The sequence below is a fragment of the Tupaia chinensis genome, unplaced genomic scaffold, assembly GCF_000334495.1.
Source record: "Tupaia chinensis unplaced genomic scaffold, TupChi_1.0 Scaffold143572_1, whole genome shotgun sequence".
Lineage (NCBI taxonomy): Eukaryota > Metazoa > Chordata > Mammalia > Scandentia > Tupaiidae > Tupaia > Tupaia belangeri.
The window spans coordinates 354,406-364,315 of NW_006203417.1; the positions used below are offsets into that span (position 1 = coordinate 354,406).

General features: G+C 38.6%; 1 protein-coding gene and 2 pseudogenes across 1 annotated transcript in view; 1 reads left to right on the forward strand and 2 right to left on the reverse strand.

Annotated features, from left to right (window-relative positions):
- The window catches only part of LOC102489201 (gem-associated protein 8-like), a 26,344-nt pseudogene extending 21,586 nt beyond the window's left edge, over positions 1-4,758 (reverse strand).
- A 727-nt stretch (positions 4,759-5,485) lies between these two features.
- LOC102490014 (THO complex subunit 2-like) overlaps positions 5,486-9,910 on the reverse strand; it is a gene marked incomplete at its 5' end in the record, with an annotated part of 77,164 nt that continues 72,739 nt past the window's right edge. Inside the window, 1 exon segment of the mRNA XM_027766444.1 lies at positions 5,486-7,870.
- Positions 5,663-8,200, forward strand: LOC102489608 (tyrosine-protein kinase Fer pseudogene; annotated as a pseudogene).

Sequence of the window (9,910 nt, forward strand, 5' to 3'; positions counted from 1 at the left end):
CGCTGGACTCCCATGTAGTCGACCGCAGTTCGAGTCCTGGACCTGGTGGCTTAAACTCTCACCGGGTGCATGAGCATGCGTACCCAAGATCCTGAGAGGACAATGGAAGAGAAGGGATTGTGGCATGGCCATCCCCCCCAGGGGGGGTGATTTCCCGCTTTCTGTCTCTCTGGCAAGCACATGCACCCTATAGCAAAAACGTCTTTAAAAAAAGGAATTATTTAATTGATTTATTATATTCTTCAATTTGACTGGAGAGAGAGAATGTAAGCCACCAGTTCCGAGACACGAACCATGATCCACCACGTGGGAGTCCAACGCCTTAACCACCATACCACCTGCTGGCTCCCAGCAATTATTCTTAAAGTGTATCTTCTCAGGTTGTCACACTTCCTTTAAACACTACTTCTAATATCGCTTTTATTGTTATTCATAATTATCATGTCTACTTATGTCTGTAAATAAAGTGAAATCTGTATTCAACATGGATTAGCATCTTTTAAGCAGCTCTTTATTCTCTGGTCCCAATAGTCTCTTTGGCCCTGATAAGAGTTTTTCTAGAGATATTTTCATTTAAGAAATCAAATAGTTAGGGCTAGCTCTAAGGCCTGGAGGTTATGGCAGATGTCCCCATATGGCCGACTATGTGGCTCAAGTCTTGGACCCAGTGGCTTGAGAAACATGCTGTGTGCCATGTGCATGTGTGCTCCAAACTGTGGAAGTATGAAGAGATGAAGAAGGGACTGCGGTGTGACCATTCCCCGTGGGAGGTTGCTTTCTCCTCTTCCTCTTTCTCTGTCTCAATTTGGCGAGCATGTATACCCTCTAGCAACAAACAAACAGAACAAATTAAACAGTGAAACCATACTTTGGATAAGTGATGAGACAGAATATTAAGCAACTGTAACATTATAAGCTTCATTCTACCTTAGAGGCAATCTTAAAGATCAGTATCTATAAAACTGAAAACAGAACAAAACCATAAATGCCAGGCACAGCTTTAAAACTAATGGGATTGTGTTCTTATCACTTGTATCATGGGAACCAAACAATGGTCACATGGTTTTTTGATCTTTACAAACATGCTTATAAAAAAGTAAGAGCCAACCAGGGCTGGCTCTGTAGCCTAGTGGTTAAGGAAGTCAGCTCCCACATGGCCTACCATGTGGAACACACTGGGTATATGTGAGTGCCCAAAAGGTTGGGAAAATGGAGGAGAAGGGATTGCAGTGTGACCATGCCTCACTAGAGGGTGCTTTCTCCCGTTCTCCATTTTTCTCTCACTGACAACCACACTCACTCTTATGACAAAATTTTTTTTTTTTTATGAGGCTATCAGGGGCCAGCAGGTGGCATGGTGGTGAAGGCCCTGGACTCGCACATTTCTGACCATGGTTGGAGTCCTGGACCTGGTGGCTTGAAAATCACGCTGGCCTCATGTGCATGCATGTGTACCCAAGATCCCAGGCAGAGATCGGAGAAGGGATTGTGGCGGTGATTTCTCACTTTCCCGCTCGCTGTGTCTCTGGCAAGCAAATGTGCCCTATAGCAAAAAAAAAAAAACAACAACAACAACAAAAAACCCTTAAAAACTTAAAAATAAGGCTATCATAAATCAGTTTACAAACCCTGTCCCAAATACTCAAAAATATTTTCCTGGACTGAACCAATCATCAGAGACCTGCATGCCTGGAACACATTTTGTTGTCATTTTAGAAATATCCTCCCTAGCATGAACTGAGGTATTAGCCACCAGTTAACACTCAAGACCAATCCGATTCATCCCTTTGTTTTATTCACTAAAAAACATGGCTTCTTCTTTAAGAATGCAAAGAAGTTTCTTTCACATCAGTCATAAAAAAATTCTTCCCCACCCCATCTAGGTTTTTATTTGATGGACACTTTAATTGCTGTAACCGACATTACTTTCTTCGTGTGGCCTACCAGTTTCTCAGTCAATTCATGGCCCAAGTGTATAACTTTTGGGGATATTAACTTCATCTCTAGCATTAATTTCACTCAGAAATCAGACTTTCTCATTTACTTTAAAAATATTATACTGTATTTTTAAAGGGATTTTTGCTATAGGGTAAATATGCTTGCCTGAGACAAAGTAACAAATAACCCTACAGGGGGGATGGCCATGCTGCAATCCCTTCTCCTCCATTCTCCTCTCTGGATTTTGGGCACACGTGCACAAGCTCTTGGCCTGAGTTTCAAGCCACCAGGTCCAGGACTCAAACCTTGTTCGACCATGTGGGAGTCTAGTGCCTTAACCACTATACCACCTGCTGGCCTCTACAATGTATGCTTTTTCACAAATCCTTTTTGGAAATGAAACAATTACATAATAATTGGGAAAATAAGGCTACGATTTTTATGCACTTTTGGCTAAAGTGCTTCCTTGAAATAGAAAATGTCTTATACAACTTTTCAAAAGTTGCAAATCACTTGTAGATCATTTGGTAAAGCAAGGAAAACTGTTCTAATTTTCATCCCTACCATTTAATCCAAGGTTGACAAGACAGACAACTATCTTCCAACTATTCAAGGGCTCCAGATTGATTTAGAGTTAAAAGTTTTAATTTTCTTCAGAACAAGACCCAGAAAAACAAACTTGCCACCTTTACCTTCAATTTTTTTTAACTTTTTTTGCTATAGGGTACATCTGCTCACTGGAGACAGACACACACATGGAGAGAGAGAGAGAGAAAGTGAGAAAGCACTCCAAGAGGGATGGCTACACCACGATTCCTTCTTCTCCATTCTCTTGAGATGTTAAGATTTTAGGTACACATGCACACATGCCTAGAGTGTTCTTCTCAGAAAGATAATCTGGGGAAAATTAAACTCTTAGAGAAGTACATGTATCACAGACTTGTATTCAATGTGGGGGGTGGTGGTGGCATAAACACCTCCAAGGCCTTTAATGAGCCTAAATTTCTTTCTAGAAAGCCTATGTACCACTCAGAAAATTCAGAGATTCTCCCATGTTATCAAATTTCCATGTATGGGACCAGTAGTTGGCATAATGGCTCTGTCGCTGGACTCCCATGTAGTCGATTGTGGTTCGAGTCCTGAACCCAGTGGCTTAAACTCACACTGAGCGCATGTGTGTGCATGCATGCGTGCCCAAGAACCCAAGAGGAGAATGGAGAAGGGATTGCGGTGTGACCATCCTCTGGAGGGTGATTTCTTGTTTTCTGTCTGTGTCTTTGCCTTTCTGGTGAGCATATGCACCCTATATCAAAAATCTCTCAAAAAAAAATCCATGTAAAAGGTCAAAGAAACAACTCCTGGGGGCTGACAGGTAGTGTGGTGGTTGAGGTGCTGGATTCCCACATGGCTGACCATGGATCAGGCCCCATACCCAGTGGCCGCAAAAGCACAACAAATAAATAAATGTTTAAAAAAATTTAAAAAGGGGGACCAGCAGTTGGTGTAATGGCTATGTCACTGGACTCCCATGTAGTCAATCACAGATTGAGTCCTGGACCCAGTGGCTTAAAACTCATGCTAGGCACGTGTGCATGTGTGCCCAAGATCCCAAGAGAACAGAGGAGAAGGGATTGATTGCGGTGTGGCCCACCTCCCCAGCGGGTGATTTCTTGCTTTCTGTCTCTCTTGTCTCTCTCTGGCGAGTGCACGCGCCCTATAGCAGAAAGCTCTTAAAAAAAAAAAAACTGTTCACATTATTGGGTAATGAAATACTCATACTTTGATAATTGCCTAAAAATGTCCTACTTTGTTCATTTTTCACACCTAAACTCTATATGTATGGTGGTAAGCTCTGCCTCACCCAGTCTCCCTACCTATAATAGGTTTATTTTTCATCACACACCTCTCTCCAACTAACATATATTTGTCTGCCTCCAAGACTAGAATAGGGGCACCATGAGGGCAGGGACTTGTTTTGCTCACTGCTGTATGTCTGGTGGAGAGGCGCTGAAATCTTTTTGGAATGAGTCACCTATAGGATTCTTTACTCTCTATAGCAGGTGCCAACAAACTATACAGCCTACAAGCCAAATCAGGCTTCCACTTGCTTTTGCAAATAGTTTTTTACTGGAATTCAGTCATGCTCATCCATTTATGACTGCTTTCACACCACCACGGCAGAGCTGAGTAGCTACAACAGAAACCACATGGCCCGCAGCGCCTCTAATATTTACTATCTGTCCCTTTACAATAATTAGAAAATTAGAGCATCTGGACTCCCTACGGCATTCACTTGGCCCTTACTTTCCAAGCTAGATTGGAAGCACCCTTGAGACAGGAGTTGGTTCTTATACTCTTTTGTGCCTAGAACAGAGCAGATGTACAAAAATAGCTATCAGTGTACAAATACAGATTTCCTAGTTCCAACATAAGTTATTTGTGCACAGTTATCACTTTTCATCACTTATGCATTTCTAGCAAAATCACAATGAACGATTACCTGTGTTCAATAATTTGGGGGAACAGGGAGGAAAAATAGTGATGCTACCTGGTGGCAACCCTGTTTAAAACCACAGTCATGTTATCTTTATAATGTGAATGTGACATTAACAACTGGAAAGCTCTTCCTTCATCTTCTTCAAACAGATGATTTTTGAGGTGAGTCGAAATCATTTTCTCAAAGAACACTCTAATATTTTTATGCCAGAAACATTATGGGTACTGTTGTTGTTGAACAGATCTACCCTCACAATTTTTCTGCTCACCAAACTTTTGCAAATTACAATCATCTGAAAAGGGACATAGAGATTCATACCCCATTGCCAGTTCTAAAATATGCTTAGCATCTCTTAATCTTTTTTAAAAACTGTATCTTTTTCGTCATTCTCTAAAAAAATTTATTTACATGGTTATCATTTTTTTCCCAAGGAACAGAAGACTATATGGATAATTCTAGGCATTGCATCAGCCCACTGTTTACCCAGGTGCAGAGGGAATTAAGCAGGATATTTTCATAGTACTGAATTTTTTCATCTGAAAACAACATAGCCTGTGGACTGAAAACTGAAAGAGGTAGAAACCTTATTGAATTATCTTTGCTAAGTTATTGGAATAAGCAACACTATTCACAATGATATACAATCATTTGAGAAAACTATTGTTTATTTAGAAAAAAAGGTTATTACACTGGTAGAATTCAGTAGATAAAAAATTTTTCTTTTAAAAATGTCACTGTGAAACTTTTCCAGACGAAAGTTCGGCAATACAAAGCTCCTGTAGCTGTAGAATTAAAACTAACTTTTGATTCCTCACCACCCCCCATGACTTGTCTAAAATAATTACAAGAAAAAATGGCAAGGAACAAGTGAGTGCTGGTACTGTTTTCTTTTTTAAACAGGTTTTAATGTTGTACATGTACTATATATATATATATTATATATAAAGAGATTCCTAGGCATTGCATAAGATACTGCTCCCACTTTATTTTTCATGACTCTCCTTAAAAACAGGCCAAATAAATTAAAACTGAGTTTTAAAATGAGGTAAATTCAAAATAGTTCAATAATTGTTTATTTTCAGTTTCAAACAATAAAAAGGAAGCATTTCAGATTGGAAAAAATACAACTAAACCCAGGCAATATTTAGTTAACCTAAAGTGAAATTCTGTACACATGTAACCTTAATTGCTTATTGGGAACTATATGCAGCACATTGTGCTAAAAATATGGAACAGTTAACACTTTCAGCCATTACTGAAAATAAACATGTAGAAACTAAGCAACAAGGTAAAATACAGTAATGCACAACTCAACAATTTTAAGTTTCCCATATGGAGCAATAAAGCAGATAACTGAATAATTTAAGAAGATGCAAATGGGCCCTCTTCATTCGCAATTCTTGGCAATCTACTTGGAAAATAAATTTCTGGTCACAGCTGAACAATTTCATTCCAATCTCATCTGAAAGAAACAAAGTGATTATATTGATAGATAAGAACAAAAGGAAGGTAAGGAGGGAGGGAGGAAGGAAGGTCAAAAACAGGAGAGGGAAGAAGAGAAGGAAGGATGGAGGGAAGGAAAAAAAGAAAAAAGGAAAAAAGAAGTGGGGGAGAGGAAGAAAAGGAGGGAGATGTAAGAAATAAAAAATGAGTTCCATCAATAACAAAGATCTGAATTAAGGTCCCCACAAAAGAATAAAATATCTCATGACTTAAAAAAAAAAAAAACTGAACATTTTATATGTGAGAGGGATGGGTGGGGGCATGGAATAGCAACAAGTATAACATTCCACAGAGGCAAGCAATAGCTTATCAAAAGTAAACAGGACATGTAGCAAAGAAATCTATTTTACATGATTAATCAAAAAACAGAAAAATAACATCACATTTTTCACAAGGACATAACTTTAATAGTGACTTATATTAAGATGCAATGTCTGCTAAATTATAAAAATTGCTTTAAAAATATATTGACTCAATTATACTTATTTCCTTTCCATTATGTATTGACATTTTTCAAATACTGCATATTGAAATAAATTTAGAACATGATCATTACAGCATGTGGCAAATAACCTCATATCTGCCAAACATTGCTCTCATTCAAATTTTAAATTAATGCTTAATGCATTAAACTTTATTCAAAATACATTCACATATTTCATAAAACCAGAGTTAAAAGGGGCCTTAAAAAATAATCATACTTGCATGAAATGACAAATAATTTACGAATCATTTCTATACAGCATCGTGTTTACACCATGTATAATCCTGACATCATCAATTTTAAGTGCAGTCACACTAATATTGAACTTACAATCTTAATACTTAAAAGTCATTGTTCCTGTCCATCAAGTGATGAATGGCTAGACGAGAGATGTGGTACACACTCACACAATGGAGTATTATTTTAGCCATATAAAGGAATGGAGCACTGACATACGCTATGACATGAAGGAGTCTTAAAAACATGATGCCAAGTGAAGCAACGCAGACATAGGAGGCCACAAATTACATGACTTCTTTTGTATGAAATATGCAAAATAGACAAATCCATCTAGACAGAAAGTATATTAGTGGTTTCCAGGGGCTAGAGGAAGGAAGAATTTGGAGTGACTGCTAACAGGCATGGGCTTCTTTTGGGGATGATAGAAATGTTCTGGAATTGAACACAGGTGATGGCTGCATAACAGTGAACATACTAAAAACCACTGAATTGCACAATTTAAAATGGTGAATTTTATGTCCATTTTTTAACTGCCGGGAAAAAAAAAGTTGATGTTCCAGCAAAGAGCATCATGAGATCAGTACTACCAAAACAAGGAGAATGAAAAACGTGTTCTCAGTCACAAAGATGTCACATTAAGAGAATTATTGGGCAAGGGAAATTTCGATGATGTATTTAAGGGCACATCAAAGGATAAAATTGCTGTTGCTGTTGAAACATGTAAAGAAGATCTTTCCCAGGAACTGAAATTAAAATTTTTACAAGCCAAAAATCCTCAAGCAATGTAATCATCCCATTATTGTCAAATTATAGGAGTTCGCACACAAAGACAGCCTATCTACATCATTAAGGACCTGGTTCCAGGAGGCGATTTCCTTTCCTTTCTGAGAAAGAAGGATGAGCTAAAACTCAATGACATGTTCATTAGATGCTGCTTCTGGATGGCATATCTCAAGTAAAAACTGTATACATAAGGATTTTGCTGTAAGAACTGCCTGGAGGTGAAAACAATGTTCTGAAAATCAGTGACTTTGGAATGTCTCGTCAAGAGGATGGTGGTGTGTATTCATCTTCTGACTTAAAGCAGATTCCCATTAAATGGACAGCACCAGAAGCTCTTAATTATGGGAGATATCGTCCTGAAAGTGACGCATGGAGCTTTGGCATCCTCCTCTGGGAGACCTTCAGCTTAGGGGTCTGTCCATACCCTGGAATGACAAATCAGCAAGCACAAGAGCAAGTGGAAAGAGGATACTGGATGTCAGTCTCTCAACAGTGTCCAGAGAGTATTTATAACATAATGCTGAAGCGTTGAGATTACAAACTTGAAAAACGCCCCCAAGTTCAGCAAAGTTCAGAAAGACCTAGGTGCCATCAAGAAGAAAGTCACATAGTGACGAAACAGTGGCAAACTCAGCCTTCATGACTCTATCTTCAGCAAAGTAATATTTTTCTTCTCATTAATAGAGTTCATATCACATTACCTGCAACATTTCTTCATTAACTATTCTTTTTCAAAGTATGTGTTGCTTTATCCACTGTAAATAAGAAAGCACAGGTTCTAAACGTAAGGGGTCACACAGATCTTTTTCACAACCAGGACTGTGGTATTTCTCAAAGGCTCACTGCAGAGTCAGCTGCCCTCCATTCCAGATTCCTACACTCTCTTGGTGCTATACACTACATGGGTGATGCCACATTTGCAAGATGCATTCCAATAGAAAGTGGCCTTCTGCTCTGCTGAAACAAGATTACATTTGTAAACATCATTTTATATTGGTGATTATCTGGACCTCCAGGGTTTTGGTTCTGGTTTTGCCAGAAGTAAGTCCTACTGCATTATGTGTTAGTAAGGTTGTCATTTCCCTGGGTTCCACTATACCCTCTTTGTCAGAGCATCAGAAAACTATACATAAAATGTCTCAAAAAGCACCCTCTCAGAACTGAGGCAGCTGATCTACATGATGTTACAGAGAGCTGTGACAGCAAGAAGCAAGTCTGAAAAGTCAGAAAAGAGCTGCCAAGGTGGTAATTAAAGTACAGAAGAAGAGGCAACTATAAAATCAGCATTCTTATCAGAGACATGCCTTTATAAACATACACACATTCTTTTTAATTTTATGATTAAATTTACCAAAAAGCTCCTAAGAAATGTTTCAGTAGCTCGCAAATTCTTCATAAAGGAACTCTCTTGATGACAACAGCAGCAACAACAACAAATGTAAAGAAAACTATAAAATGCAAGCCCATTAAAATACTGTGTAATCTGGAAAGTCATGACATTTCTATGCATTTTTGCATAGAAAAATACACCCTAACTTTCCTGACGACCTAATAATAATTTTCTTTTGGTTAAATATCTTCACCTCAAAGGAGACATCCCAGAATCGTATTCCCTGCATATACCTGTCTCAAACTGTCAGGACTTCATCTCCTCTCTCTCTCTCTCTCTCTCTCTCTCTCTCTCTCTCTCTCTCTCACACACACACACAATTAGAAAGGCATATGAGGAGAAAACTGATTTTTAAAAAGTCAAGTGAACATTGTTGAGGAAGAAAGCTATAAGGAGAAAGACATAGAACAGTCATCCTAATTGTACTTCGTTCATCCATTTACCCTATACTGGAACCTAGGAATTCTTATAGCAAAATGCTCCTGAGATGTTCCATGTGGACAAAATATAACCCAGAGTTACAACTGGGATTTTGCAGAGCTGAATCTTAACTGCTTTCAGGGATGGCTCTCAAGATAAATACATGTGTAGGGATAGTCACACTAAGGGGCAAATGTGGCACGGGAGCCTTACATAAGTTCTTGTGCCTATGTTAAGATTTAAAAGAAAAAAAAAAAACCTAGCACCTTGGTGAATGTCTGATATCCCTTTAGTTAAAGAGCAAGGAACTAGAAACTTTCTCCTGCCCTCTTCCACTATTTGGTGTCTATGAGTATTAAGAGCAGAACTCACACTCAGTACTTTTTAAAAGAGTATGAAAGATGATAATGAAGAGAAAAATGTCTTGTATCTATCATACCAATATTCTAAGCAGTTTTACATACAGTTAGTAGTTACTGCACACAGATCAAAACAAAAGCAGGGCTGGCCTCGCAGCCTAGTGGTTAAGAAAGATAGATCCCACATGGCTGACTGCAGTTCAAATACCAGCCCCCAGCACTGATCACCGGTGTGCATGCCCAAAATCTCAACAGGATGGAGAAATGGAAGAGAATGGATTGTGGTATGACCATAC